A 24,743-nucleotide genomic window follows, 5' to 3' on the forward strand; every position below is an offset into this window, starting at 1 on the left:
TCCTCTCCTTCTCCTCCGCCGGTCGGCCGCTACGAGCGACTCGGTTCTCCCTTCCTTTTCAATGACCGGCCTCCCGCTGCTTCGTCTCCTTTGCTCCCGGCTCGTTTTCCGGTCCGGATCGTTCCTCTCCTTTTCCTCTCGCGGAGGATCCTCTGTGCCGGTCGAAACGGCTCGCCGTGGACGCTGCTCGCCGCGAGACGGTCAAAGGGGTTCGCGATGGTCCGCGGTAGACTAATAAAGAGCGGCTCGCGCGGGAAGCGGTCGGTCGCCTGGAGAGAGCGCTCGCGCGCGCGGAGGCTGAAGCCGCGGCTGCTGGTGTTGCTGCGGGTGGCGGCGGCGGTAGCGACGATCCTCGCGAGCGGCGAGACGAGATTCGCTGGCGTCACGTGTCGTCGACATCACCCCGTGCACACTCCCGATACTGTCGCGTTACTAGCTCGCGGTCCCCTCCCTGGGGCCCGAGATGATCCTCTCCTCTCGCGACGGCTCCGGCGGTGTCCTTCTCCGCGGGATCGCACCTCTGCCTCCGTCTTCGTCGAATCATCCGTCTGTCCCGCGTGTGTCTCTCCGCGATTTCCATTCATTCCTTTCCCCCGTCGTGCACCGTCGCCCCTCTTCTTCCTCGACGGCACGCCATGCGCTCGCTCGCTCTCTCTTCCCGAGTCTTCCACTCGCGATCCTCGCTAGACTCCTTGCGTACACCTCTCCCTCTCGCGTCACCGCGTATCTCCTTCTCTCTCGCTTCCTCTTCCTCCGCATCCTCCTCCGCCTCTTGTCCGAACGTTCCCTTCCACCACGCGCCGAGTATGACGCCTATCTTTTTCTCTCTGCTCGCTGGCCCTCTTCCTCCCGCCGCCAGAGACTTGAACACCAACGCGTTGATCGCCGGTAACACTGCCAACGTTCGCCGGGTGACGTCACCGGCGTGGGCGCACCCCCACGCCAGAGAGAGCGTATCGTATCTCTTTCTCTCTTTCCTCCCTTCTTTCTTTCCCTCGCTCATTCTTCCACTTCTCTCTTGCTTCTTCACCGAGCTTCGCTGCTTCGTTCATTTCTTCTCTTTATGCGTTTCTGTTCGGCGTCACGCTCGTCCCGGTAACTCCGCTTCAAGTTATCTCCTTTTCTTGCCTGCTCAGTCGATCGGCCAGCCGACGAGCCTGAAAACGCCTAGGCTACACTGTCCCAATGGGGACGCGGCCGATTTCAGCCGCCGGAAGTCCGGGAACATGGGGGAAACTTTTCGGTCGGACTGGCACGCGACGCGACCTTGAAACTGGAGCGCTCAGGGAGAGAGGGACCCTCCCCTCCGCCCCCGAACGTGGAGGAAGGTTGAGGTCGATACTCTCCTGGGTTGGATGACTTTTACCGTAAACACGATGCCCTCCTGTCGATCAGATTTCGCGACGGTCTTGGCCTCTTGTAGCACCTTGGTCCTGCGATCTGTTGGGTTCTGGGGATCCTGGGGCTACTGCTGAGTGGACAGCGTGAGCCAAGATGAGGAGGATTCTTCATTATCTCAATTAGTTGCTGAGTTTCTGGTGTAGATTGTTTTGTACCTCACTTTAAAAATAATTTAAGATCTGGAGTCTGGAACTAGGGTGTATTGACTCTTTTTCAATTTGAAAGACGAGGGCCAACAGGGTACAAACCTTGTACATTTGAAATTTACTCATATGTGGATGACAGTTTTTCCATGTCTACGATTAACAGTAGAAGATGTATATAAAAGCAATTTTTTTTTTAATTAATTTAGTGTGGTACTTATTCTCAGTGTTAATCGAGGTTCTATTATAAACTAGATTTTGAACTTAATATTTTGTATCTAATTTCTTACTATCAAATTAAACATAACTTGAGTTCATAATAACACTGAATCTATGTTAAACCATTGGTAACGTACCAAAAAGTTTTGGGTGCCTAAAAATTGGTGTCACTTACACTACACTTCGCTAATCATTGTCAACCAAGTGTTTACGTATTTACATCCTGATAACGTTCTGAGAACAGCGTCATCATTCATGAAGATAGGCCAATATTTACGGGCCGGATAAATATCCAGTTCCCCTGCACGTAATATCAGGGGCACGAGTGGTTAGTTAAGTGGAGGTTTCAACGCGTGCCAGAAGCGCGTCACGCGTATTACGGTTTGAAAGGCAGCGCGATCGTGCTTGGGCCCACGAAGGTAGGAGAAACCGCAAAAAAGGATGAACGTGCAAAAACCGAAGCTCGCACGAAACGCGACAGACTTCGAACCTGGAAGCACGCGCGCATTCTTGCTCGCTAATAGACTGGCTGGCTGATGTTTCAGATCTTTTTCTCGTTTGGATCTTGAAAGAAGTACTTTCGTGTCAGCAACATGGTCTTTACTGAGGAGTGGAGCCCCTTAGGCTGCTGTGTCTTGCACTACGTATTGTGTGCTTTGCATCATACTCTATTTGCGTGATTGTTACACCAGCTAGCGTTTATGTGCTTGATAGTAAAAAGAAACTAAGGGAAGATGTATTGTTTGTATTGATTTAGTTATTATGATCTCATAACTCGATGCCAGAAAGGAGATTATAAAAAGAGTAAACAATATACCTGGTCATGTTTTAAAGGGTGGATGGGAGCTGAAGTTGGAACATAAAATGTCCTATAACATAGTGTACGATTTCCTTTCATTTTGCAATAATAATGTTTTAAAGTTAACATACGTAGATCGTAAACTAAGCACCAGAAAATTCTATAATTCTGCAGATACATTGAGAGGAGATATACAGCAAAAAAGTCTGGATATATTTGGGTACATCTCACAGTTTAACTTTTATAAACCTTAAAAAATCTGAGATCCATTTACTAAGAAATACAAGAAAATGTAGTAAGACTTTTTTGTACTATTCTGTTCTTCAATTCATTCGTACTGTCCTTTGACACTATGTCAAAGGACATTTTTTACTCCAATTTGAGCTTCTCCAGCACACTAGTAAAATATTAGTACGTATATTGTCCACATAGTGTAATAGATATGTCGACACCTCTCGATGCCTCTTTGAGTTTCTAATATCAGAAATTAGAATTCTGAAATTTGAAACTTTGGTGTGTACAACCACTCAAGAATGTTTTGGAGAATATATTAAAGTTAAAACAAAAGGTGATGTAATAGTTTCATGATAGTAAATTTGTAGAATCGCATAGTTAAATGACGCAAAAGAAAATATGTAGCAAGAGAACACTATGACTGAAATGGCTGTGTGTACCTTGACTGCTCCAAGGCGTAACCGAGTTAAACATCACCTGCTATGACTTTCCGACCATGTAAATTAAGATCGAATGGATAAGGATGAATGTCCTTCGAGTTTCCCATGAACAAGACAGACCATTCGTTAATTGGGCCCATTTGATTCTTTCGCAAATTTCCTCGATTCTCGGCCGTTATTATCCACGCAATATAGGAGCAACAGTAAAAACCAAAGGCATTCGTCCGACTGGAACACCATCGACACCTCTCGATGCCCCTTCTTTTTCCTCTGCCCTCGCAGCCTCGCGACAATTTTATCATTACGCGGAGCAGAATTGCATGCGATGCGCCAAAGATAAGATCAGCATAGCGGCAGGAGATGTCTTCCAGCGAGCATAGAGGTATCGAAACAGGTCAATCCAGTTTTTGCAATTACGTCAAAACAACTATTTCGACGTGCATACCCTCTAGCTAAAAAGGGTTGCAACTTCCCCCTCAGAGGCTTTGGCTACGCCGCGATATCGGTGATCGCCGCTCGAGCGAGCAGGGATACGCGTTATAACCGAATAAAGATACGAGGTCGCGAATGCGCGACCGTGACTGCGAAAAAAATCGAAAGAAAGAAAGGCTGCTCGGAAGAGGAAGGGGGCGGGAGAGCGGGGCGAGGCGAAAACGAGGCAGGAATCGAGAAACGATCGCGTTCGCGTCGATGACGAAAACTGGGAACAGATGCTGGTGTGGGGAGGGTGGTGTAACCGCGTCTCACCTGATCGACCGTTTAAAGAATTATAAATTCAACGATAATGATTTCCACGAGTGGCGGGCAACGCGAGATACCCGACACTATAATTTCTTGGTTTTCGATTACTCGAGAACCTTTCCCTCTCTGTTCTCCATTAACCGATGTACCCCCGGGCGTTCGCACAATTTTCAAAGTGAACAAAAGGTTGGCGGCGGCACTCGAGAGCCAGGATTGCTGCCAGGGAAGGATAGATAGGATGGAAACGAGTCGATACAGTAATCATTCGACTTACGTTAATTCGCAGTTACGTATGTTCTTGCGATTTATGACACATATGAGGCATTGGGTGCAAAAGTGGACTAAGCGACGTTTTTAACGAAACGGAGTTAGTAACATAAATTTATTGTAAAGAAAGCCTATATTTTAGGTCGCTTATATATCCGATTTTTGGGAGTAATGAGATTAGTCCTTTGTTGCTCTCAGTGCCTTATATGTATTTAGAGAATGGTAAAAATCGAGCTTGCTATGCGAACTTTATGTGTTCTTATTCTTAGACTAAATAGTTCTATTTGTCTAGACTGATTGTGAGCTCTAAATATCGGCCTTTATAAATTAGAACAAACAACAATTTGAATATTATTTATGAAAATTAGAAATTTTCTGTACTTTCTTAAATATTTGAAAATTCTGAAGTTTGAATATTTGAAATAGCAGAATTGCTCTTTGCGTACCAGACAAAACCTCCCTTTCTTCATGTCTTCTAATGAACACTTCAAATGAACATTAACAATGATAATAATATCTACTGTACCACATACACGAATTCTATCTCGTCTCGCGCCCTTTCCAGCTTCTTTACTCCAGAACCAATTAAGAAGTTTCTGTGTACATGAATCCCGAATTCACACCTACTGAAAGAGGCCAAAGCCGATATTAATTCCGAGAAAACGATTCCATTCGCGACGGTTTTTTGTTCCCCTGTTATTTGCACGGTCGGTCTAATCGTTCTCCTTAAATCGCCAGAGGGAAGCTGGGGGACGACGAAGAGGACGATGACGATGACGGCGATGGTGCCGACAACGATAACCGTGGTGGTGGCCACGGCACAGGCACACGCCATATCTGGCCAGACTATCCTACGCGGGCTCGATCCTCGGCTCGGCTCGACTCGCCTCTCCCTCCTTCTAACCGAGCAAACACACCTTTTTAGCGGCATTACATTAATATCGTAATGGCACGGGATCAAGCGAGCGAGTCGGCCTGCCCGAAGGCGCGCGCTCTCGGTTCCGATCCCCAAGTGCAAGACGAAGAGGCGCGTCTCTTCTCCATCTTCTACTCCTTCGTTCTCCTCTTCTTTTTCTCTTCCTCCTGCTTAATCCTCCTCCTCCTCCGCTTCTTCCTCTGCTTCCTCTGGTTCGCCGTGGACGCTGCTGAAGCCTCCCCGCGGATACGCTAACTGTCTCGCGTCCGAGTGGATCATTTGTCTTCCTCAGGGAAGAACAACTGCGCATATCGCGGACTCCAGGGATTCTCCGTCGACTGGCACGAGCCACGAGCCACGTTTCCACTTTGGGTAGAAGCGATCTCGGATTTCTCTGTGTGATTTGATTTAGGAATTTTATTTTTAACACTTTCGAGCTTCATACTGTGTAAAGACAGTACACAGTGTTTTTTGAGTTACCACGTTTATGGTAGAGGATAAGACGTGTTTTGGAGTACAGTATTATGCTCATAACTTGGAATCGGTTGGGGTTGGGAGCTTAGAGAATATGAGAAAGCTGATTTTTAGATCGTTTTAGGTACTAGTAACTTAGATTTCATTTGTTAAAGATGAGGGCCAAGTGAAGTGAAAACGTTATTTTTAAGTAAACGTAAATGTACCATCGAGCTTATATCAAGACAACACTGTAGTACAATGAAACCTTGATTTACTGAGTAACTTAGGAGTATCTGCAATATTTGATAGTTATATGAAAGTATAGTAGGATCTTGAAACTCTCAAGCTTTTACATTTCAAAATTCAGGGGTCTCACCACGCACGTGCTACGTGACCAAATATTTTAGTTTTATTAAATTTGGATGCTTACGAACTTTAGAACACTAACGCTATTTTGAGAAACAGCCAAGTTTTGAAGACTCTAAATAAGACATAAATATACCTATTCAATCGTTTGAATCACTTTATCTATTTGGACAACATATTAAAATTGAACTCTGATACGTAAATCATACTCATCGTTAGACTATCTTAATCTGACTATCTTAATATTTCCCAGTAGAACAATAATCCTGAACCAATCTAAAGAAAACGACCCATCGAAAATCACCGTTCACCATTAACTCAGCTCTTCATTCAACCAGTCGTATCCCCACCATAAGCAAAGCTCATTCCAATTTCAATAACGCTTTCCAGAATTGAATTCTCACGGAGCGGGGCGCAGCGAGTGGCAGAGCACGAGAGCAGAGTGGTCGCTGAGTACACAGGAGTATATCCGTTCTCTCGGAGAGACATAATTCGAAATTGTCGGTTGGGTCAAAGGGCAGGGCCCGGCTACTTGAGCGAGTTGACTCTGCCGGTCTCGGGGGTCACGTGCCACGGCTTCTTTACTTCTCCTGACGTTACCACTTCTCGCGTCGTCTTCCTCCGAGCGTTCCACCTCCCTTCGCTCACGGGGCATCCTCCGTAGCCACGCAGCGATCGTGACACGCTCGTTATCGTTTCGGCCCGTCGTTATCGCCGTCGTTAGAAATCTCTTCATCGGACCGCGGAGCGCGATCCGAATCTCCCTTCCCTGTCCACGGTTGTCGCCGTGTCGCGCCACTCGTGTCCAATTTCAATTTTCCCCGAGGTCGATCTTATCGTCGAGCATACCGAACCGAAATAAAGCGACTCGGGAACATCGAGGGATATCTCTTAGCGGGAGTAAAACGCGAGTCGAACGGGGGAGGGGAAAAAAACCCAGGACGAACGAAAGGAAAAAGAGGGGGAGGGTGGGGGAGGAGACGAGGAGAGAGTCCGATCTAACGGATCGAAAGAGAGGACGAGAGAGCGAAGAACGCGGTCCTGCAGCCGAGTCGAAATGACCTCATCGGATGTGGCTCTGATTCGCTCAATTCGTCCACGACGTTCCAGAGAGCTCGTGCGCGGTCGCGCGCGCATCAACGCGCCAAGACACGGACGCGTCGCGCGGAAAAGGAGCCTCTGCCCCGCGATTACTATCGTCTTTGCCTCATTATTCCATTATGATGGCGTGTGGCGTGTGCCGTACCCCATTCGCCCTGATTGCCAGCGTCTTCTCCCCCCTCCCCCGTCTGCTTTCCTCGAGTCTCTGTCTCACCTCGCCCCTCTTCCTCGTCCCTCTCACCTACACCTATGTAACTACTCTCTTCTCTCCTTTTCCACGCCGATTGTTCCCTCCTTTTTTCTCCACTACCGTTTCACTCCCTCGACGACGCGTCCTCCCGTCCCGCTTCGACTCCTCGCCGAGCGACGCGATTCCGTGCACGCGTACGCGTCTTCGTGACGATGACGCGCGTGATATTACGCCGCTCGGGGAACGTGGACCGAGAGAGACGACGGGAGAAAGGGGACGCGAGGGAGTGAAAGAAAAGTCAACTGAAAAGGGGCGGTGGCGGCGGTGGCTGAGGGAATGGGAGCTGCGGGGGACGAGGGGGGACGAAGGTGGATGGACGACGGGACAAGGCAGGACAGAGACTCTCAAACGGTTCGAAACAGGTTCCAGGACCGTTGCTTACCTCGCCCTGTCCGACGGTGGGTGGAGAACGAGTTACAGGCCACGGAAGACACCTGGTTTTTCGGTTAAGCGCGACTCGAGCGCGGCAACGTCGGACAGAGAACGCGCCGGGACGCGAGGCACCTACACGCTCCGGCTGGGAGTTTTGAATATGGGCCGTACCGAGGTCTTGTCTCGGCGATCTGGACTGGGTCTGGGCAACGGTGTTATGATGGGGAATAGGCCAACATTTACCGCGGCTTTGGTCCGTCGCGGATCGAGTCTGCAGAGAAAACGTCACGCTAGTGGCACACGCGTGCGATGGATTTCTATGGTAACGATTTTCCAACAGACTTCGTTCATGCGATAAAATAATTTTATACCATTAACATTCAGTTTTTGTCTGCAAATCAAATCTGAAAATTTTAATTTAAAAGATTCACTCATCTCATAAAATGTCATCTTATACTGATACACGATTTGGAGGAAAAGAATTTTTATCCAAGTCATCATTATGCGAAGACGATTCTTCTCATTATTTTTAAACATTGTTTTGTTCTACTTCTACAATTCCGTCTGATAATGCAGAACACAAGCAACTGATGTCGCAATGTAAAATGTGAGAGATTTGGAGCCAATGCACACCAGCAATATTTTGACAAATGATTTCATTGTGATCATATGTTTCTCTTTGTTTTCACAATGACAAATAACGACGATAGACATATGATCGCAATGAGATCGTGCGCGAAAATATTGTTCATGTGCATTGGTCTTTAATCTGTACAATTTTGACTGTAGAGATGTCGCTACGAATCAAAACCACGGTAAAATCGCTTCATGAATGTTGACCTAATATGGGAGGAATACGAATCAATCTGTCTATTGTGAAAGTTAGTAAGGTAAATGTCCCAATAGTCGATCGTGTCCCAGTATCTGGATACTAACGCTAATTTAATTTGATTGTAAGTTAAAATTCCAGCATAAAACCAGTACTGCCAATAAAAAACAAAATATCATGAAATAGTAAGTGTGTTTGGTTACTAAGAATATACTTTTTCTCGGTTGTCTACTTTTTGGAACATTTAAAATCATAATCGTTTGAGTATTGCCACATTCACCTTACCTAGATAACACTCTGCAAATGTTAATTTGAATTTGGACCTCCAGATTGTATCGATACAGTACAGTAGAGGATGTGAAATGAGAACGTCTTGGACATTTGCATTAGCTACTGCAAGACATCGATTGTTTTGTCTTCTCTCACACCCTTCATTGAAATCTACAGTAGTAAATGCTGCTGACTTCAGATTTTATGAACTGTCTTTGGCCATAGAACTTCTGTTCTTGTAGTCATAGCTTATGTAGGTCTTCAACGTTCTTGTCATTAGGCTAACTGCACAGGGAAACCAAACGGCAGCACAGAATGTAGGACAGTGGATGCTGCTCAGAAACACATAAAATTGGTATACACATTAAAATGATAGATAGTAGAAGTGCCAACTTTGTCACATTCTCTGTCACTTCACACTTCACTATTTCATTCTAATGTGCTTTTGACTTCACTTTTCAAAAGTACTCCAAAAAATGATGAGCCACGCAGGTCTGCTTTAAAGAATCCAAAGCCTCATCACTTCCCTGACTCTAGCTTGATTTCCCAAGTACCGATTTTCCTCTATCTTGCGATCACCGCATAATCGTCTGGCGAACGCTTCGAAGAGGGCTCGTCGGCAAAAATATACGTACAACCGTCGGCCGTGTACTTCCGTGGATAGAAATCATCGGCGAACGGATGATTCGTTGATCCCACGATGCCCGATTACTGGCCAGAACAATGGCTTCGGATAATGCGGAATAGAGTACGTACGTAACATGCGCTCGCGCGCAAGGATAGCCTATCACGGGAAACTTTACGCGTTCCGACTTTCAGTTCCAAGATTTTTTATTCACCCAGAGATCCCGCTATTATTTCCACAACACGATGAAATTCAAATTTTCAAATTCAAAAAATGTACAAATTTTGAAATTTCCAACATAACAAATCTTTAATTTGCATATTTTCTGAAAAATTTTCTTGCAAATTTACAAAAATCCTGTTATAGGTTCTTATATACAGTGTTGTTTTAATATAATTTCATTAGGACAATCACATCTCCGTGGAGCTACTTTATTGTGTCGATATAAGTTCACAGTTTAGAATGAGTTGGTACTTTACTCATCCAATAAAACTTGAATGTGCTCTTTCAAAGGCAGGGGATAAGTAAGGGTGCGAACACACTGTTACCACGTTACGTACTACAGCAAATCCATAGTGTGAGCCCAGTCTTTCCCCTTGTGCTATAACATGAAATAAATTTGCTATATGTAACGTGAGTTCACGTGATGTGACAGTAATGTGTTTGCACTTTAAAGTGCAGCACTGTAGTTGTTTCAGCTCTCTGCATTTCAGGTTTTAAGAATCGATATTTGAACTCTGAGTGATTCTCTCTTTGTATAAGAACCAATTTAATTTAGACACTTCAATAAAAAAACAGAAGTCTATCTTGTAGACTTCACTTACGCGATAAATTCAATTATTTAAGAATTTGACTTATGTAACTTCACCTTATAATCACAGATACAAGACAACCTCAAACGGGTGTCTCTAACTATTAATTCCTCATTTCAGATGTGGAAAGATTTGGAAAGGACTAGCAGCAGGATGTCACGCAAATTTGGACTACATAACTCGGTCGAGTCACAAGCGGCAATCTATGATTTTGTTGTTGCGCCTCGATTAATAGCCGGATGTATCGCAACGAATAATAATTAACGGCAAAACGGCCGCCAGCGAGACGAATCGCGCACGTGGGGGTATAATTTCGCGGTGGGACGACAATAAGGGTAACTGCTGGTTTTCCCGCCATTTCGATCGTCCTGTTATTTAGCCACGACCCGCTGTCACCCACGGTTACAGAGTTTACGCAAAGCCATGGCTGACAATATAACTGCGTTTAGTCAGTCGTTGCATGAATTTCTATTGGGTGTATTAGAACTGACTCAGACAAATGAAAGGGACATAAATTAATCGATGGATGGTTCAATAATTATTTAGAATTGAAGGGATGAGTCAAACAGTGTCCATGTCCATAATATTTCTTTCCACATCAGCTTGTTAATTGTGCATGGAGTAATGTATTCATCATTGTGCATCGTTTTAAATTGTGTCAAGTGAAAAATCTCATTACCTGAGATTTTTTATCCGAAACAGTGATTCTTCTTGCATCAAGGCAAGAGTTCACCGAAAACCGGAGTCTGCGTTTTATCGTCGTTTATGTTATGCAGCTGCATCCTATTTGCCTGCGCCTATGCCTGTGCACATGTGGCCACAAATTATAAGGCACGTTCATCGACGATTGATTTAAAACGATCTGCCCGATTAATTCAGGTTCCGTCGCAGAAATTATGGCGCTGGCTCTTGCGGGGATTTCGCGGCCGATACGGGTGTTTTACGACCCGCAATTTCCTATCGGTTATTTAGACAGACACCACCTTTCTCAACGATGGCAGAATGAATTAAAAAATGTCCTACGCTGCTACCACAAATGCATCGCCAATTCGATCGATTGCGCGAGGTCAGGTAGGTGGAAGACAAAGGTTCAAAGTAAATATTGAACACATAAGTATGTAACAGTGATGGCAAAATTTACCAAATACCTAATAACATGCTTTATACATATAGAGGGCTGAAAGTAGGACAAAAACGAAGAATAATGAAATTGCATTTGGAGTTCTGCTTTTACTTATTAGAGTTATTAATTGTTGTAAAGATATTTAAAATTCGCGTAGAATGTGTCTGCTTCGGGACGTATTCTACTGCTGGGGTGTATTAATGTCAGACGCAGTGAAGGCAGTAGAATAAGTCTCAAATCAGACATACAGGCGTGTGCAAAAGAAAGTTTAAGATTAATCAATTTATGTGTGAGCATTGGTAACTTCTATAACAGATATTTTATTTTTGATTGATAAAATTTGTCCATTCTGGGGTATCTCTACATTCAATATAACATAAATACTCCATAATTTTGTTTTACAAAAATATTTAGTGTTTTTCTTCATCTTACATGCTTTTTAAGCTTCCTTTTGTCCGCAACTATATTTCCTTTGTATTTTAGGCATTTCTTCATGAATTAGTAACTATTGGAAATATTCAGATGGAAGTAGGAAACTTGTTTTTGAAATACTCAGAAAAACACAATAATGATATATTCTCTAATTGATCTATACACTTTCACAAAACTACGTCCGCTCTGTTCAACTGCCAAAATGGGAAAAGGGGGCAGCCACACATTCTGTACGCTAATGCGACACCTAGATAATTGTTTCAATATCTTAATTTGTCAACAATAAATGTCACGATTATACATAAATGTGTCGCTTCAACAATAACTCGAAAACAAAATCTGAAACGCAGTTTCGTTCATCTTCACTTTCATCTTATTTTAGCGTCTAAAATCACTCCTTTCTGACACTTGTCATCGAACACCCCACGTACAAAATAGTCAACATCGATTATTTATCACCGACCCACAAATCCATTAGTCCCTAAACACGCAGAAATTCTCAATTGAAGTTGAAAGTCATACGTAACACACGGCCGTACCACGTTTTCACAGGGATCGCGCCAAGAAACAGTTAATGGTAACCGCGTCGAATCGATTCGCCTGAGCACGATCGATTCAGCGTTTCCTCTTAAATCAAGCGGCAGGATGAGCGATGCGGGCGTGCGTGTATGCAGGTGGACTCAGAAGATTAGACGAGATTAGAAACTGGGAGTGTCGAACGGTAGTATAGTGAACAGGGTGACGTTTACGAGGAATCGTTTCGAAATCAGTTTGAAAGTTTGAATGCATTCTCCCCGCGCTATCCACGCTCGAAGTCCTGTGAAATGCTAGTGGGGTTCCCCCATTGCTCTCGACGCATGAAATTTACGTGCTTGCAAACGGAAAAATCCTAATCTCGAAGCTCTCGCTGGGCACCGAGGAAGAAAGTCGTCGTACCGTTAATACGTTCACGGTGAAACATCGTTCCCATTGGGCATGTGGCATCTAGGACAACGAAACCAGCCAGCGGACAACGGAAATCGTTCTTGGCCGAGCGGCGACAGCAGATTTTCCTTTCGGTGCGTTTTCACGCGCGCGAGCGCTTTCGTAACAGCGAATATTTATATCACGTCTACGGCGTCGTTAATCGTTTCCTGATAAGTAAGCCGAAACATTACGCAGACAGTTAACGTACCAGCTCGGACGTTCGACATAATTTACGATAGTAGACTGTCCACTACTCGCGATAGATCGCCTCTAATTATGCACTGGCGATTTCTGCAGATCGACGATCTTTAAGAATTCTGTTGGATGATCAGCTTTCTGCTGGTATTCTATTTATTGTTAGGTGGTTCCTTGATAAGGAATGTGGCTTCGTCTAAAATGTATACATCAATGGAAGTTCATACTGAACCAGAATTGTTTAGGTATTTAGTAATCTGAAGACTCTGGTCATCCTCTCTCAACTAAATAGCTACTTTATTTAACCCTTGTGCATTGTTCGTGTTAATTTGACTCAAAACTTAATTTTAATGTTCAGCGCTGCTTCAATAAAAATTCTATTTACATAGTAAAATTCGTTGATCTTTAACAATTGTAGTTAAGGTATAGTTAAGCACTCTCAGAAGTGAATAGTATTCATTGGCCGCGAAAGATGAATACAGGATCATTTTAACCTACAGTAGAGTTTCTATTGTTAACTAGTTTTGGAGAGGAATTTTATGTAAAAACGTATTTTGAATATCATAGGTACACTTTATTCCTCTTTCGTTTTCTATGCCCCTGATACATGAGATAACTGTATTTTGTATATGATTCTTACAAATAATTGTATTATATTCTTGTAACTGTACTATATTTAGAGTTAAAGTGCCCCTGCATTAGTCGTACAAGAGTTAAGGTATATTTTTGTATAAAAATAAGATTTAAATTATTATATGCGATTAAAATTAATCTGACCATAATAGATCTTTATTTAAACAGTGCACCTGATGAAATTTCAACAAGCACACTCTACAGCTGTAAGTACGTATATAATCCTTCTAAGTCCAACAGTGTCAACAAACCTATTCGTCACGATTTAGTTGTTATAAATAGATAACCGTTACGAGTTGAGAGATAGTTGCATCGTTGTATAGGAGTTCGATACGATGGATATTAATTCGAGGGAATGGCAGAGCTGTGTGTTGTTTTTGCAACGTTGATTCATGAAAATGAAAACATCAGACCAATCTGTCCAAGCGATCGAGCGATACTCGGCACACGTTATGCAGTGCGTAAACGCGGTAATTAGGCTGCTCTCGAGCCTGACTCGGCTGTAAACGGCATAGGCAATTTATCCGCGTATACCTTTCTCCTTGCTCGGCCAGACGGTAGGCATCCGAGTGTCTACGGTATCGCGATCCGCAGGACGAGTTGCGACTGACAATATAGGAGATCTGATTTTTCCCTGACAAATCGTCGAGTGCTATTTTCTCACCAATTATTAGAGATAAGATGCATCGAATGTGATTTGTTGATAGAATTGTTTCATGATTTAAAATTCAGAAGAAAATAAGTATCTCTTGAATTCAAGAATTTAATTTAAATTTGTAGTCGAACTTATTGAATTCTCCATTTTGTCTATTTATCTCAAGCTGAATTTTAAAATACATTAACACATAAACGCCTGTGCACGAATGTATGCGCGCTTTTTTCCCCATTTATATGACGGGGCGAGCACATGTGCGCGCTGACAAATGCATCGCATTTTTTCTCGGCACTGTACCATGCAGCGGCAGATGCCTAATCCTACCTCAGGATTTATTTCAATATACTATCTTATATCTTTTTCATAAAATTCCAAAAATTTGCCCGTCACAAGTAGCGACATACGTGAAAATTGCCCCGACGTGCATATGTTAATTATTGCATCGTTAGCTTCTTCTATTGTTCGTTTTAATGGGTTAATGAGTTTGGTATCTGAGCAGTTCAATTATCACACCGTGACTTGTGGTTTTAAGTAAGTTTGGAGGCGCAGAAAATTGGCGGGAAGAGTCGATCAGCTCGAACTGACTATCGATGCTGACAATCAGAGCGAATGGAGCGAGACAGAGGTTGAGAACCAGCGTGAACGTGGCGAGGCACGCGACAAGGCAGAGCGCGTGGGACACGCGCGCTCGCTCGCTTCGAGGAGCTCTCCTCAAATCAAATCACGTAACTCGCCACGATGTATATCTCTCCTCTCTCGCGGTGAAATCGTCGAATCGTTGAATCACGAAGCGGGAACGGAGAGGATGGTGTGCGTTTCGTGTCGAGTACGATTGGCGAGTCGCAAAAATCCGCCATTAAAATCCGCGAGCGAGGAGCTCCTCCCATCGAACAGCAACTTCAACAGGCCAGACAGTTTCGAGAGATCGCTGAGATCTTCGACCGATCGCTCCTGGCGTGGGCGCCACTTTTTTCTTCCTTCCATTCTCGCGCCACCCGGCTCCTCTTCCATCATTCGCGCTACGTCACCCCGACTTCTTCAGATATTTGCAAACACTCTTAATTACCGTTTAACAAATACTTCGATTCGATTTGGTTTCAGGGATAAAAATGGTCTTTTGGTTTTTTTAAGATTGGGAACACTAAGCTGCTGGTGCAAATGACTAACCAGCATGTCCATGTATGGTGAAGCGCAAAATTTTGATACAGAACTTTGGTACAGAATTTTGAAAAATAGTAGACAGAAAAATTAGATGAAGAAATTTGTTATATTTTGTGATGTCTCTATCTTCACAGTAAATCATTCCTTGAAAATAATAAGTATTCGTGAATTTGTAACGAAGTACTATTTAATTACAATTTAAAAAGAATATTAATATTCTATATGTCTTCATCTATAAAATATAATAAGTATTCCATTTTTTTTGGTAGCTTCAACGTTAAATCCTCTTACTTAGAGGCGAATTTTTTCTGGCTATGAGAGACATTCTGGATTATCAATTACTAGTTATTAGTAATAAGTTTCACATATGTATAAAATTTGATAACTAGGTCAGCAGATTTAATACCTACTACTGGAGTCCTAAAACTCTAAGTATGCATCTCGACCAAAAAGAAATATTTTATAAATAACACTTCAGCAAATGTTCCCATATAAAAACAATATTCCCTAAGAGACACGCAAAAAATAAAAAGTATTCTATACGAGTACAGCTCAACCTCAATAACACTCCCTCGTAAACTTATCTATTACCATTACCATTCACACTCTACTCAAACTTGACATTCACCTCATCTCGCAGTATCCTTCTCCCAACCTCGTTTGCTCCCAACAGCATCTGCAACAGAATCCTCAGAAACCCCGAGACAAAGAACTCGAAGAGTCCAGACTTTCTCTACCATCCTCTGTCACAATAGAACATCAACGAGGTGTTTAATGACCGCCCCTAATTTTCCCTTATCGATGGATCAATTTCTGAGGGTTGTCGAGGCGCCTCGTAACCAGGGCCGATGCCGGCGCCTCTAGCGAAACGGAACAGAGGAGGGGAACGTTAATTCGCCGTACATTTCCCCTTATTTGGGCTTCCGTGCTCGATCCGGAGCCGGGAGGGAGAGCGATCGGTTGGGAGGGACCGAGAGGGTCGGGCCTACGAGCTGTACCGCGGGGCGCTTGCTGAGTGACGAATGCTTGTACCCGTCTTATTCACCTCCTACCGTATTCGGCGACAGGCTTGCAGATCGCTCTGGGATTAAGCCTGTAATTCTAATCGCCTCGATGTTTCTTTTACTTAGTTTCATCTCTCTCTCTCTCTTGAACCCTGCCCATGGGAATTGTGATGGGAGTTTGAGTCTCTTTTCGAAGCGATTTGAAGTTTTTCAAGACTATGGAGATTCGAATCATTTCGAATATGATTCGGAGAATAAAACTCTTGAAAGACAAGTTGAATTTTTTTAACTTTCTCTAACCCTCATTCACTTCTAGTTTTCAAGTAGAAAAATATATTAATATGCTACTTGTAGAAAAGTTGATCTGAGACTTCGTGAGTTTTATTTTTTTAACATAAAGTATATATGTATATTTAGTATTTTGAATGGAAACTGAAAAACTTTTAAAACTATTAAGAGTGCCAAGATTTAAAATTTTTAAGAGTTTCAAGATTCAAGGTCTATCGAAAATTCGAAATTCAAGACTTATTAAGATTTTCAGGAATTCTGAATTCTAACGTTTGAAACATATCTGAAGTGACTCGAATTTTTCATCATATACAGGATGTAACAAATATAACTTGCAATATTTTAAGAGGTAGTAGAAGATCTAAATTGGAGCATATAATGTTCGATCTGCCTCCATTTTGCGATAATATTGTCTTATTAATTAATATATCCGTATGTTAAACTAACAATCAAAGGATTCTGCAATTTTATGGCTGCATTGGAGAATAGAAATAAAGCAAAAAACATTAATACATTTTATTGAATCTTTTACTGTTTAACTTTTACAAAGCTTTAAAAATCCATTTCCTTCGAACATCTTATAGTTTTAAGTTTTATAAAAGTTAAACTGTAAGAGATACAAGAGAGTGTACCAAGACTTGTTTTAGTTATGTCCTTCAATACATCTGTAAAATTACAAAATTCTCTGATCCTTCGTTTGGCATATAGGTACGTTAACTTTAAAGCATTATTAATGCAAAGTGGAGGCAGATGGAACATTATGTTATAGAATATTCTATGCTTCTGCCTGAATCTCCTACCACTCTTTAAAATATCGAAAGCTATATTTGTTACACCTTATACACAGATTCGAAACGATTCGTAGAGTTTCAATTACCATCACTACGACTGGTAACTTGGCAGCCAAAAGGAAAGCGGATCTAATTGATTGTAGCGAAACAAGTCAGCCTGTTCGGACACCATCATAGCATCTGGCCACATGAACTTCGTTTATTTGGCCAAATCAGTCACATCTCCCTATCAGTAGCGACGACAAAGCTGAGGTACCATCCCAACTGCCAACTCACCATTGATACACAGCACATGGAAAGTTCTCGTTCCCTCGATCTCTTTCGGTGTCACGTCTCACGCAGAAATACTTGCGAGTCTGTAAAATGGCTTTTATGAATCGTTCGACTAATGCCGCAGTAAATAGTACCGTAACGACCCACGAGAAAAGAATCGAATAAAACCGTCGTTCGGTAGTTGGCCAGCGTGTACTGTGCGCACCGGTGTTCGTGTCTGCCTAATGATCGCCATAAGGGAGAGCTTTCGAGCGTCGTTCCTGCGCTCAGGATCTGTCTGTCTCGACGGAACGAGCCTGGACTCTGATAATAATTCGATTCTAACGCGGCCACGTTACTCCTCTATTATGTTTTATGCAGATCCCCGGCGCGGAAAGAGAACCGGCCAGTTAACAGTGCACCAGGCGACCTTAGAAAGCCGATCGTTCATTGTTCGGGCGCACGTGCGTGTGCCGGCGGACACGGGCGCGAAACGAGCCTGGCCAGTGTACGTACACTGGCCCAGGGCACGCACAATCAACGACACCGACGCGTTCGGACCGTTTCGCGATTGACAACAAAGCGGTGCAACATTCTCGCGTCGAGATTGATTTGTGAGCGCCACGGGACCGGGATCCTATTCACGTATCAAGCATATTGTGACGGATATCGCCTGGAGAAAATTGCTCAATTCAGACCGCTAAGCTACTACCGACGATGTTCCTTGCGCTGCCGTGCACAGTGGATCGTGCCAGTGACGTAGCTACTGTGCTCGGACGCCTGGACGCACGAGATCGTTTTTCATCTACTGGGATTCTTTGGGTACTGTGTCGTGGGTAGATGGAGGATGATTGTAAATTGAGACGGTCGATGATACTCTGGCGAGCATGCTTGTCGAGCGGCTCGATGATGCGGTTAATGTTGTCCACACCTTTTTAAGGTAAAGTAGACACGGTGGTTTGCCGATGTGCGGAGAGCTTGAGGGAGTATTCTGATTAAAAACTTTAAAAAATCGATTTTTTCTTAATCTCATTTTCTGAAAGTATATGCCCTCGATATTTCTGCCAATGGATATTGCTGGATTTGTTAAATTAATGAAGTTAGAAGCGTTTGTCTGGAACTTGCGTCGCAGCATTGCATGGTATTAGGTACACTTGAAATATTTTTGTGATTTTCTCGAAACTACATTTTCCCAAATGGTTGCCATGATATCTTAAGTTCTAATTGTTCGATTGGCAATAAATTTGGAGAGAATCCTCAGCACATCTGTCTCTATCGTTCGAACTAGAACTTTGGAAGTCCGATGTTTTGTAGTATTATTTTTAATATGTCAAAGATAAAGAAAGGTACACAAATCGATAATCTGACTTTAATGTGCTGCCACATTTTTTGATTTCAATATTTTTGCACAATTCTAGTTTTGATTATAGCCACGTTTATATTGAACAAGATCATTTTCGATTCGTTCAAGTTGACTAAGTAGAACGGCCATAATCATGGCAACCATAAAGGCACTTTTAAGAGAAGAGGTTGTATTAAACCAGCTGTATCTCTTACAATTTTCAATATTTTTACATTACTATAATTGTGTATACTCTTTAAATACAGGCGAAAAATATACGAAAAAATCTGCTATAAAAATGTGTTACCGTACAAAAAAGAATAATGCAAAGAGCACTTGAAAACTTGAGATCTAGACCAGAATACCCCCTTAAGGTTATGGGAGGAGTTTACGGTAATTTTTGAGAAAACTTATCTTGAATTCTAATCTCTGTGCACATTCTAACTGCATAAAAATCTGCAAGTCTAGTAATTAGAAGTCTGTGATTGACTATGGGCGTTTCTGATGGAATGGAGCTTGTTAAACGCAGAATACATTTATGTTAAAGCGTGAGATAATTTTTCGTTGGTTTTATAGTCTAGTCACGTGATAGTTACGCAGTTACATATGCATCAGCAATATATGCAATTGCGTAAAGGAGAAAGATATATAAACTCAATTATAAATGCTTTCTCTGGACTGCATTTACAGCTGTGTGGCAAGAGTTTAATTAGTTGACTGTACATAATTCAGTTATTACCCAGTTAAGTTTTTTACTAAAGTAGGGTATTCAATTTAAAATTTAAATATATGAAAATTTTATTTTTGTATACTTGAATATTTGAAAATTTATACCTATATGTATTTCTATATATTTTAAATTTCAAATCTCGGAATATTTGAATATTCAAATGCTTGAAAATTCAAATAGAATTAAAAGTTGAAAATTTGAAAAGAAGATTAAATACCAATTTCTTAAACCAATTTGAAAATCAACTTTGTCTGAATCAAATCCACATCAGCAAATTTTGCACGCGCCAAATTCGTAATCTCCAAGATCCACCCTTATCAAAACTGCAACCACCTACTAGCTCTCAAAACCTACGTCTCACTTTCCCACACGAAGTCTCGTGAGGGCGCAGTTTCGTGAAATAAGATCCCGAACGTAAATCACAGCCGATCGTCTTCTTCTTAGGAGATCGTTTTCCCATATGCTCGAAACTCGAGAAGGATTACCATTTCGATCGGCGCGACGACGACGAAAACAAGGGGGCTGCCACGACGTCGACGACGTCGACGACAACGTCGAGGATGTCAAGCTGTCGTCTTGACCTCGAAAAAAGAGGAGTCGTTGTGGCCTGACGCGATAAGGAACTGAGAGGAACGGCAGAGGGTCGAGGTGGAGGAGGATATAATGGCCAGAACGAAATCGTATTAGGGCACGAGGGAACGTTCGCTCGGGTTTTTATCGAGCCGGATACACCTCGTTTCTGTCTGTTGCTCGCACCAATACATGCTCACGGGCTGCGTGGATTCCCGGCCGGAAAATTAGGCAGGCTCGATTTTTGGTACCACGGCCACCCTGCGCGTTCGCCTGATTTACAACTCCCTCGGTAAACTTCGAGGACCGACGACCAGGATGTTACAAGGGAAAATGTCTCGAGAATGGATGCTTAACCCTCAGCTGGTGTGGTGTTGATATTACAATGGAAATAGCCTTGTGAGGTCACTGTAGGCACACTATGGGAAATGTTTTAAGGTGAAGGGACCGAAGAATATTCGAAAAATATTTCTAGTTTCAATAGAGTTATGGCTTATTCCTTGAGTAAGTTTCTTGGTAATTTATTCAACCCTGGCCACACAAATACAAAAATTTATCTACATCGTTGAAGTAACTCACTTATTGGAAATCGCTCAAAAATTCTTTCTATGTAAAAAAAGGGCGTGTTATCACAGTAAGTCATCATTAGGCTACGGACTTTTATGCATTTATGGAAATTTAAAATATATAAACCCAGATAGCACATGGCGTTTTGAAGACGTCTATTTTATGTCCATTTTATGCCGGAACGTCTTACGACATAATTTGAATGACTTAGAAACATCCAATAGCGTGCGTCTTAAAGACTTGCGAAATTTATGTTCATGAGACGTTTTGAAGACTTACGCTGTTTTTTGCCTGAACGTCTTACAGACGTAATTTTTACGTCTTTAAGGCATCTTATGATTGTTTTTTAAGACGCCCTAAAGACATATTGATTTGTAACATCGGATATCTCAGATACGTCTTTTGGACATCTTTAGGATTCTACTGGATAGCTTTAAGACGTTTTTAAGACGTCTCTGTGCTATATGGGAAATGTTATAGAATGCATATTCAGAAGTATAGAAGATATGAAAATAGAGTGCTGATTACACTATCTGAAAAGTGAAACAATTTTTTTATTTAGGTACCATTTCTTTAACTGTAAAATTGCATAAAAATTTGCAGTCTAGTCATCATAGACACGAGTTGATTTCAGAATCAATCTCTTCGCTCTAAGCTCCGTCGGTGAATCATGAGCTTAGATCAACTAAATACTATTAATTGAACTGTTTGAAGCTACGTACATACCATGAAATCTGCACAAGATATTCGAGAAGCATGTAAATTACTTTAGTCTTAAAGAGCTTACCACATCACCTAAGAATTAACACCCACCTAATTTGTTTATACCGCCTTTTCTCATTAAATTATGAAATTTCAGTTTCTAGTTCTTTTCCTCAGCAAAGTTAGAATTCAACTCCACATGAAATATATGTATAATTATAGAACAACACGCTCTTTACACGCCTCGGGGCTGCAGTAAACCCATGTACCTCTCTTAGGATAGTTAACTTCTTCACCAGAACTTTCCTATATAGCTATCACAACGCAAGGTCCATCTGGTGAAGTAAAAACGAGCGTGTAAGTAGTTTGTACGTGTTACATCTGGACGCGATCCTCGCGAGGAGGTGCGGAAAACGAGAGAAGTCGACGGGAAATCGATCGGCGCAGCGTTAAAAAGTCGACGAGTTTGTACTTGCTATTCCAGACGGGGAGGCTACATCGCCGATAAAGGAAGTCCGAGGGCCATTAGCGAAGCATGATTAAACGGAACATGTAATGGTGTAATACGCACTACATTAACTCGTGGCGGTATCCCGCAAGAGGTGGTTCAGTTGGATTCCGCTGTGGTCGGTCAACGCGGTTGAAGCGCCTCAATGAACCGGGAGCGAATTAAAACGTTCACTCGCCGAGTATGTACGATCGACCATGGAATTCGTCGTCTCGATCACCGCCTCGTGACGCCATTCAAGGATTCTTATTGTTAGCTACCGCGATCGTACCTTTGCGCTTGCTCAAAAAGATCACTTAAAAGTTTATCGACTTGGAGAAACTGTGCCTTCAAATGTTAAGTACTTAATTGTTTTTGCACTCCATCTGGTCGAATCTATTTCTTTTGTACTTGCTTGTAGGAAGTAGCAAAAGGCATTCTTTTATTTTCAAACGTAATGTATATGTGATTGGTTATGGAGATTTATTTAACACGTAAAGAGAGGCAATTAAAGCCTCATATAAGTCTGCATCTTGCACTAATTGATTTATCGGATTAGAGAACTTCTCTTCCTCTCAACGATTTAAGTAGGGAATAAAATTTGATGAGTGTTAATAAGAAGGGCAGCCAACTTGACCGGTTTACTCAACCTCTACTGAGTTTCTATTATTTAAGCTGGCGTTGAGTGTCACTCCGCTTGTGTGAATAGTTATACTGGAGTAAAATTAAACAGTAAATTAAAGTTGAAGTAATTACATATGTTGAATTCATAAATGAAGCAAATTTTTTAATTTTCAAATCTTCAAATATTTAAAATCTCAAGCATCCACTTCGAAGTTTTCTTACTCATTTGAATTTTTGCAATCACTAAAATAATTTCTTCGAGCAGAAGAACGTATCCTTATCCAAGCCTCTCTGTATTCCAATTATAAAAATCAATGTCTATACTCCAATTACAAAAATCGATCTCACTACTCCAATTACAAAAACCGATCTCTATACTCCAAAAATGAAATTTCCGCATTTATACCTATTCCTATCCTAGCCACCCATTTCGTACATCCAATCTCCCAAACCACGACTAGTCAGCTGAAATAGACCAAGGTTCGCCATACAAGTAAAACAATCCAGTCTCCAACACAATACTTTAACATCGTTCTCCGTCGAATGATCGATCGATTTCAGCTCCCCGAGCATGTACCCGCGAACAGGGAGCGTCTTTTCTATCGTGCCATTTCGACCGCGCAGTCCTCGATTGGACATGCACAGTGGTAACCGTGGCATTTCTAACATCTTGTCACCGATACGTCGACGCGAGTCGAGCGACGGCGCGCGTAATTCATCATTCAGGAGGAATAAAATTCGGCACGCTTAGTTTCTCTCTAAGCCTATACGTTACAGCTCCGCTGCTCCGCCATTGATCCCCGCGTCTTTGCCGGGGCTCGAGAACGAGTCGAATAACGACGACCATTAATTTTCTCGACGTTATATAGCGGACATCCTCGTACGACCGGCCAACATTACGAATGGCGAGTGGCGCGGCGCGCGGACGAGCGCCGTTTCGAACTTTCGACTCGTTCGCCTCTGGCTCGCGGACAATTAGGAGGAACGCTCGGAACGAGGACTAATTCGACCGGGCGATCATCGAAACGGAACGACGATTCAAACGCCATGGGAGTTGCGAATGGGGAACGAAGACAGAGGTGAATCCTTTAATTGGTATTGACACCTGTAGGAGCTTTAAAATGAGAAAGTGCTGACTTTTTGGAGACTATCTTAGAATTTTGTATTAGGTAATTTTTGGTGAACTGAAGGAGTTGGAAGGTCTCGAGAAGTTTGAAGTTATCCTAGTGTAAATGGCATCTCGAGTATGTGGGAAGCTTTTTGTTTTCATCGACTTCAAATAGATCTGCTTAACCAAAATTGTCAAAGTGACTGAAAGGTGGTGAATGTTAATGCGCTTTAACGGAAAAACGGAGTGTTTTGTCCATACTTGACATATATCACTATTTAGTATCACTATTTTACAAATTTTGATTACTGTTTCTATTGTACGAATCTTCTATGAAGATATCTGTAACCTTCGAGGGATCGAATTGGAGTATTACATCCTGGTCGCGAAGTGTTACCTATTACTAGGCTAGGACTTTCGTGGATTGTAAATTATCGTCGCTACGCTATGGAATGTTACACCGATGCCAATGGAAAATACCCAAATGTTAGAAATCTCGATTTTCAGCCTAGAACGTATTAAAAAACACAGTACTCCTCTCTTCGAGCCTAGTTATTATATCAGTTCAAAATTATCTAGAATTCGGTATCTAATCATAAAGATTTTGACCAACGTGTACAGTCTCCCACTCATCTCATATCAATGAAAATCTGTGCTCCGCGGCACTCATAGTGAAAACCAATACGCACGCAATGGTAAACAGGAAACGACGAGTGTGTCCAAGGATTCGCCTCGGGAAAGCCAGCGAATTAGCCTGAAGAGAAGGAATTATCAATGAAGTAATTGAAGGAATCGATCGTCGCTAGTTAACAAAGTCGATGTCTAATTCCCTAGGGCCCGCTTCGAGCGCGTGCTGCTTGTCCACGTGCAAG

The 24,743-nt window shown here is 42.4% G+C and overlaps 2 long non-coding RNA genes across 2 annotated transcripts in view; one reads left to right on the forward strand and one right to left on the reverse strand.

Moving 5' to 3' along the window:
- Positions 1 to 5,456: 5,456 nt before the first annotated feature.
- Positions 5,457 to 24,743, reverse strand: part of LOC143184155 (uncharacterized) — a 35,564-nt gene continuing 16,277 nt past the window's right edge. Inside the window, exons 2-3 of the long non-coding RNA XR_013002727.1 lie at positions 17,766 to 17,845; positions 5,457 to 5,554 (exon numbers count right to left, since the gene is read on the reverse strand). This is a non-coding gene — a long non-coding RNA (uncharacterized LOC143184155). The remainder of the gene's footprint in view (positions 5,555 to 17,765; positions 17,846 to 24,743) is intronic.
- LOC143183977 (uncharacterized) lies at positions 10,833 to 12,416 on the forward strand. The gene is made up of 2 exons (XR_013002699.1): positions 10,833 to 11,312; positions 12,349 to 12,416. It is a non-coding gene; the product is annotated as an uncharacterized LOC143183977 (long non-coding RNA).

Source organism: Calliopsis andreniformis, chromosome 9, assembly GCF_051401765.1.
Source record: "Calliopsis andreniformis isolate RMS-2024a chromosome 9, iyCalAndr_principal, whole genome shotgun sequence".
Classification (NCBI taxonomy): Eukaryota; Metazoa; Arthropoda; class Insecta; order Hymenoptera; family Andrenidae; genus Calliopsis; species Calliopsis andreniformis.